This window comes from Pinus tabuliformis, chromosome 8 (assembly GCF_031772625.1).
Source record: "Pinus tabuliformis cultivar Carrire ecotype Pingquan chromosome 8, CPIR1, whole genome shotgun sequence".
Classification (NCBI taxonomy): Eukaryota; Viridiplantae; Streptophyta; class Pinopsida; order Pinales; family Pinaceae; genus Pinus; species Pinus tabuliformis.
Genome location: NC_142294.1, coordinates 61,069,804 through 61,077,748, shown reverse-complemented (window position 1 = coordinate 61,077,748; position 7,945 = coordinate 61,069,804).

Here is a 7,945-nt window from a genome sequence, read left to right as displayed (position 1 = left end):
GGCCCAATCTCCTATGCCATAACTCGCCAATATCTTGTCCATGCATCACCTTTTCTTTGGAACTCAAAGAAGCACAGTCTTCTACCTGTAACTTATAGAGATTCTTCACTCAAATCCCTATCTTTTTGGTCTGTCCAATGCCTATATGCCTTAGGAAAACCTTTCCCAAACTAAAGGTTACATCATAGCCTTTGTCCTAAAGCAAAGAAATGGACACAAGATTCTTTTTCAATCCTGATACATACATAACATTAGAAAGAGAGAGGGGAGAACCATGCTCCCTCTGAAACACAATTGTACCTTCACCTGAGACATAGTACTTTCTGTCATCGCCCATCTTGATCCGTATCTGGAGATCCTTCTCCTCCAAAGTGCTGAAAATAGTCTTGTCACCTGACATGTGGAAAGAAGCTCCACTATACAAGTACCAAACACATCCCATGTTGTATGAAACCATGCATGCAATAAGTGAGAAATCCATCTGAAATTGTGAAGCTAGAGCACCACCATCAGATTCCTTGGAGGAACCTTTCTTGGACTTCTTCCTCTTTGGGCAACTAGTAGCATAGTGACCCAACTCATGACAATGAAATCATCTCACCTTCGACTTGTCAAACTTCTTCCCTCCTTGAGAAGACTTGGATTGGGATGCCTTCCCTTTCCCTTTCTTAGCTTTAGATGCTAAAGCCAAGTTCTCTTCATCATCATTCTTTGATGAAGAAGCTCCATCTCTGGTGTTTCGTCTAATCTCCTCTTGCATCAAATCCGACCACAGACATTCCCAATCTGGTAGTTTGTCCCTTCCATTCACTGAGTCTTGGTAGCTATGCGAGCTCTTAGGAAGGCCAAGGAATGCTAGACTCACCATATCATCATCAGCGGTAGTGACCCCTATGATTGCAAGCTCATCTTTGCAGTTGTTGAGCTTGTTGAGGAATGTAATGATCGTATCACCCTTCTCACACTTGATCTTTCAAAGCTTGTCCTTCAATGCCAGCTTCCTCTGATCACTGCTATTTTGATATAAATCTTTCAATGTTTTCCACATTGCAAATGGAGTCTCCTTCCCATGGAGGCTCAAGACTATGTGATCTTGAACTCCCTCTAGGATGATTCTCCTAGCTCTAGCCACATTCTTCTTCCAGTCTGCAACCTAAGTAGCATCAGTAGGCTTGGGGACATCTTGATCAATGAAGTCCTTAATGCCATTATCTTCCAATACTGCCTCCATATGATCGTTCCAAGCTATGTAGTTTGAGCTGCCATCAAGGGCATACTCAAGCCTCAACTCAATGAAGGCCATTTGGATGAAATCTGAACTGTGATGAGTACTAGATATCTATACCCTGAATAATAAACTTTGACTTTCTTTCTCTTTCTTGTATATTGTTCCTTGCTTGATTAACTGTGCTCCGATACCATGTAGAAATTTCACCTGTAGATCAAACTGGTAATGCAATGTACTAAAGAAAAACACATGAGCTACTTCTACAAATCATTAAGCGGAAGCAAAATCAATTTCATGAGCATCATCCACCATAAACACATATAATTGATCAAGAGAAATAATCCCACATAACACAGATATATCATTGGGGAAAGCACCAACATAAAACCCCCAACAGTGTATTATCAATCAAGTGGAAAGCCTCTTATGTTTACAAAAAATATCAGCCCAAGAGCTATCCTGTACTCTCTGCAATCAAAATATGAAGATCATAGACTCACTATGCCTCAATATATAGGCCTCAAGTCCACCAATCCCCTATTTCCTTGCGCAATTTTGATTGGGGTCCAATTACTAAACATATGTGAATTGGCCCTAATCATACATGTTGTCAGCCATAGGTCCAACAATGCAATCCTTGAGGACACTAGTTCCTCTTGCATGCAAGGAATATTCCATGGGAAGATCCAAGCATCTGATAGTACATTGTCCCTTATCTAATCTCAACTGGGTCTCTGATAGAACTGACATGCAACAGTTATCCATGAGTGAATCCTTAGTTATGTAAAATCGTTGTCACATGCATGCAAGCATTAACAAACTATATTTTATTATTTTAACAACTTTTTAAATAATCTAACTGGACTTGACTAGGTAGAACTAAGTCAACTGATTCTCTCATTATAGAACTCATACTTAATTCCTCAATCAATGGAGAGAATAAAGGATAAATTCCTCAATCAGTGGGACAACTAATTTGCATGTTCTCACAAAGACTTCAAATTTAATTTTCCAGCTAATTAACTCATGGAGTTTAATCAGTTAATATTTTAAACTGTTGTTAAGACCAAATTTGATTTTACTGCCTATAGATAGACCAGGGACTTCTATAAATAGGAAGGGACCCAGAAATGCTATTTTTAGAACTTTCTAGTTTTAGCAGTTTCACCTCTCACCCAAGGTGGCCAATGACCTCACCGGCCAAACTACTATTTTTAGACATTCTATTTTTAGACATTTTATTTTTAGCACATTCTAAATTTAGCATTTCTTGTTGCCCACTTTTCAACATGGACAAAGGAAATGTGTGACTACATTCCTCTGGTAAGGGAAGCAGTCATTATTCAATTGCAAAATGAACTAGCCAAGACTCAGCAGGAGTTGGCTTGACATAAAGAAGAAGTAGCGCCACTACAAGTGTACCAAGAATTGTGAAAGAAATTTGAGGCACTTACTGTCACAGAGGATGAGACTTTCGCTAATTACAAAGATGAGCAGAAGAAAGTCAAAAAATCATAGCGCAAGCTACAGAAGGCTAAGGAGAAAATTGAGACTATTTTCTCTCTCTACTTAGATGCCTTGTCGTGTTGAGCACCTACCACCAATTATGCACTATTATTGTTAGAAAGATACCTCTTACTGAAGGTTAAAGTCGTTAAGGTTGGTAAGTCAATAGAAATTAAGACAACTCTAGACTTTGTGAAATGTTTCAAAGAACAAAATGAATAGGTACAATGACTTTTATGTGAATTCTACATGCACAATTTTTTCTTAGAAGATGACTTAGATAGTAATCATGGCCCCTTCATTGGGGATATCCAATTTCAAGCTTTTCTTTCCTTTGCCACTAATCAAATTAAATGGGCTAAAGCCCATAATACTTTTCAAAAGATGGAATACAGTATAGACTTATGGGTTAGGGGAGAACCCACAAAACCCCTACACCTTTCTATATAGCATAAACAGTTCATGAAACAAACAAGTTTTGTGGGTCAATTAGGACCACTCCATATAGACATCATACAGGCATGAAAGGAATACATTCAGGAAATTAAAGAATAAGATTTTTCTGCAACAAGACAAAGATGGGAAGCCTCTAGTAACAATGTCAAGAAGAGGGAGCCATTTTGGTTTGGAAATTTCAAACTTGCCTCCACTGGGCTACACAAATACAACAATATGGTCCTAAGCATGGGCCTTGACTGGATAGGGTGCCGATACAGAAGTCTGATTATATGGTATCCTCCTGATGGGTATTACAGTGATTATAACTTGCCACATCACCGAGTGAACCAGGCTTTTGCAGTACTCAAACAGAAAAACGTTTTTAGGCTATATAAGGAGGAAGTATATCGTACTTATTCCTTGACTCAACTACACGTCAACCATCTTATTGCATGAGGACATGAAAAAAGCTAAGCAGGGGAGTATGTTGGGCTGTGAAAAAGGTATGTTCTCTCCTCGTAATAGCTTAATTAATCATTTGCCTTTATGTGTTTATCTTTGTTTTAGGAATAAATATAGAATAAACAATAGCAGAAGTTGGGTAAAATTGATTATTAACAAATTGGGTAAATATGGGCATGAAAAACTAACTTTCACTATCGTTATAGGTAGGGACATGGATTGAACGATTTTTGTTCAAACGACAGAACAACAACAACCAGGAAAGGAAAATGACAACGTCTTGATTATGGAGGATAGCGGAAGACCAGGAGGACCAATTCTATTCAGTGATGAAATTAGATTGAGGGTTGTGAAATCCTTAGGATCCCCTGATCCTAAGGATTCACTTCTATCCATTTATCTTTCCAAAATTTATATAAAGCAATCGGGCGAATTGAACAGCTAGTTGGGAATTTTAAGATTGTAACTATTCTTTTTGGACACAAAATACTTTTATTGTGATGATGTAACTCTATTATCAAGTTTAATGAAGAAGACTGTGTTTCATCTATATTCATATTTTGAATATATTTCAGTGGGGACTTCTGGAGACTTTGGGCCCAATCGATAGGGGATCTACTGCTTTAATTGTGTTATATTTATTTATGTTTATTCTTATAATCATTGATTATTGTTAGTTTGTGAAGTTAGCACTATTCTGATTGTTGTGAGGATTGATGATTCTGATTGGGCCATTTGTTGTTTAGGCAAGGTTTTAGATCTGGCTGTGTGTTACATTTGCGTGATAATCTTTATTGAATTGATTATGTTAATTTAATCATTCAATTGTTGTTCATTCTAAAGTAATATTACCATATACCTCAAGTTTATAGTTGATTTGTTTCCATAAGATGTTTACATAGTTACTTGTTGTTCAATTGCTATAACTTACTTTCATGCTAAATGAATTAATGTCAATACCAATTAGCTTGCTATGATTGATCCTTTTTACTTCCATTCTAATTTAGTTTCTTGCAGAGTAGATTAAGTAGATTTGAAAGTGCTTTAAAGATTTCTTTCAGAATTGTTTGGATTGAACTTAGAGTAATAGGTATTAGTCATTATAACAATTCCAAATCATTTCATTATGAATTGACCTCTGAATTCACTTGGATATACAATGCTAACACTCTTGAAATAAACAGACTTACCCTGGGTTGATGATTAATGTAGGTATTAAAATTGCTTTTAATAGATATATTAGTGCACCAACACTCATAACATCATAACTATCAAATAAATGTTGTTCTTTACAAAGGTTTGGGAAAAAAAATGTCAGATGTATTTATAATATTGTTATCCTTGGTCTTATGATCAAAACAACCATCCTGATGAGAATATAATAGTTTGTTTCTTCCATTAGGCTCTTGATCCAATTTCTCAATAAATGAAAATATTGTTGATTTCTCTTGTAATTCATTATCATAATCGACATCAAAATAATTATAGTCATCATAAATGGGCAAGTCAAAAAACTTCGTATGATGATTGCAATCAAAATTAGTGTCTTGATCTTCAATCTTATGAGGCTCTTCTTTACATTTATTATTTTCCTTAAGCATGAAGATACCATTTTGTTCAAAAATATGTTGACTTTTATCCTCTAAGACAAGAAACAAAATTGTACCTTCTTGAACAATTTCAGATGAATTGAAATCAAAACTGTCAAGATATGTTTATTCATAGAAAAAAAAAAAATTCTTCTTCATCATTGTATCCTTTATCATCATGACTATCTCAAAGTACTCATTATTTTAATTCTTTATTGCAGGAGTCTTCAAAAAGAAATTCAACTGGATAAAACCCTTTGCAATGAGAATGAAAGACATGAAAATGAGGAGATACTCTCAATAGGTAAACTCATATACCATTGTATAGAATCACCTTTGAAATATATCATAAACATTTTCATGAGCCCGTATTCATGGAAAATACTCAGTTGATTCATGCACTCATGAAAATCCTTCAAATGTTGTGCAGGAAAATCTTCTTTATCTTCGCTAAACATTGGTAGGTATTCATTCCATTCATCTGTACGAGGGACTCGATTTGGGGAACCTACAACAAAAATTGAATTTTCCATTCTGAAACTGTGGAGTCACCAATGGATTCTTCACTCATGAATTCAACAAAATAAATAAAGTGGGGTCACCAGGTGAATGATACACAACCAATTTCTTGTGCCTAACTTTTTTTCACCATTAGAAATAATCTCTAAACATTATCATTCTTTCCCATGGAAGATTTCTTCGTTACTATGTTCCCCATCAGCAATGCCAAATGTTGTTTATGTTTCTTGAAGGCATTCTATTAGCTTAAAAATTCTCTAAGAAACCAACTCACCCATTTAGATCCAAGCTGACCATTGAACCAAATTGGTCTCCCTCAAGGTTACAAGGCTTTAATGTTGTTCACAATTACTGAACAAAAACCTATGAATCATAATGGCCAGGTCTAGTATTTTTGGATGGGTGGTTGTTAATGAGTTAAAAATCCTTGTTTAATAGATAAACCCCACTTGCAGAGCTCTAATGAAAGTGTTGACATTCAACTATGACAAAGTACAATTACTTAAAGGTTTTGATAGAGGAATGGAGAAGAAATTGGAAAATTAAATATCCTTGGTGAATATCTAATCATCTAACAAGAGTAGAAGCGTATAGAAAAATATCTATAGCTAACAACAATACATCTAAGAATTCATATAGAACCAATAATCTATTCATGCAGAGGGATCAACATGACACACTGTCACCTTGATCTACTCAGTAGAGAACATAATTTTTTGGTGGGCTTCCAAGGAGGTTAGAACTCAACTTAGCCTTACTAAGTATTTTATACAACATCAAATATATGCAGAAAAGGATATGAAATTATAGGAAAGTACTCACACAATAAACAGTCTATGTCATTAACTAGATTCAGAAGCCCTTAATTAAATTCTAAAGTTACCGACTATATAAAAATATGATGTTTTTGGCTCAAAATCCAACCCTTTCTCATTACAAGTGATCAAATATAAACTCAAATACAATTAACAATGGGGTATTTTTTAAGGATTTAATACATTTCATGTATATAGTATTGTAGGCGACTATTCTAGTTTGAAAATTAATGCATATAGAATGTAGGAGAATATTCAATAAAAACACGTAATTTACTATTAAAATTGGTAAATTTTTAGCAAATATAATGGATAACCCCAACATTGTCATCCCTAAAGCTTAAAAGGGCGGAGTCGTCATCATTCTTGATAAATCAGACTATGTGAGAAAAATGGTTGACCATCTCTATAATAGTTGTAGTTACATCAAACTTAATAAGGATCCTATTAAAAATTTTAATAAAGAAGTATTAACCACCATTAATTCCCTTAAAACTCTCTGTAAAATGCTTATTGAAAGCAATCCCCTTACCCCCAAAATTAATGGCCTTCCCAAGATTCATAAGGCTCGGGCCCCCCTGAGACCTATTGTTAACACAATAGGTGGGGCTATGTATCTTCTCACTAAATTATTATCTCATAGGCTCAAACCTCTTGTGGTTGCACGAATTCCTTTGTTAAGGACTCTGGTTCCTTTGTTAAAGAATGGAAGGATATTAGGCTGGATCCTGGTGATTTGTTGGTGATTTTTGATGTTGTTTCCCTTTATACCAATATTCATATTCAAGAGTGTTATTGGGAAATCTAGTGTCCACTCAGAGCTGCTAGTCCCACTAACACTAGTAGCTATCTTAGAAACAAACAAACTAAAACTACTTTCGCTTTCCTTTATGAGAAGTAGATAAGAGGGGAACAAAGGACACCAACCTCAGTCTTGCACTTGGTTCCTTGCTTGGTTCCTCTCCCTTTTGACATATCCTTGCAGCTTTTCCTTCATCTACCCAGCTTCAAAGATCACTTGTGGAATCAAAGCAGCATAATACTATCGAAGAACAGAGATCTACAATCATAAACAATATAGGACCAGATATATATTGACCACACAAATGCATATGTCATCAAACATACAAGAATGTGGAGGAAAACTTGAATAGCTTTATTAATATCAAGAATATCAAAGAGGATTACAACCAATTGTTCTGACCCAGCGTCATCCTCCGAGCATGAAAGCTCTTCTTCAGCTCATGAAAATCTTAGATCACCCAACACTATGATATTCCACCAAAAAACCAACAGCACTTCCGTACAAGATACAAAATTCCATCCTCTGGATCTTTGGGATGAGGGATCCATATATAGATGATTGCAGGGGGGTGAGTCAGCTTCTG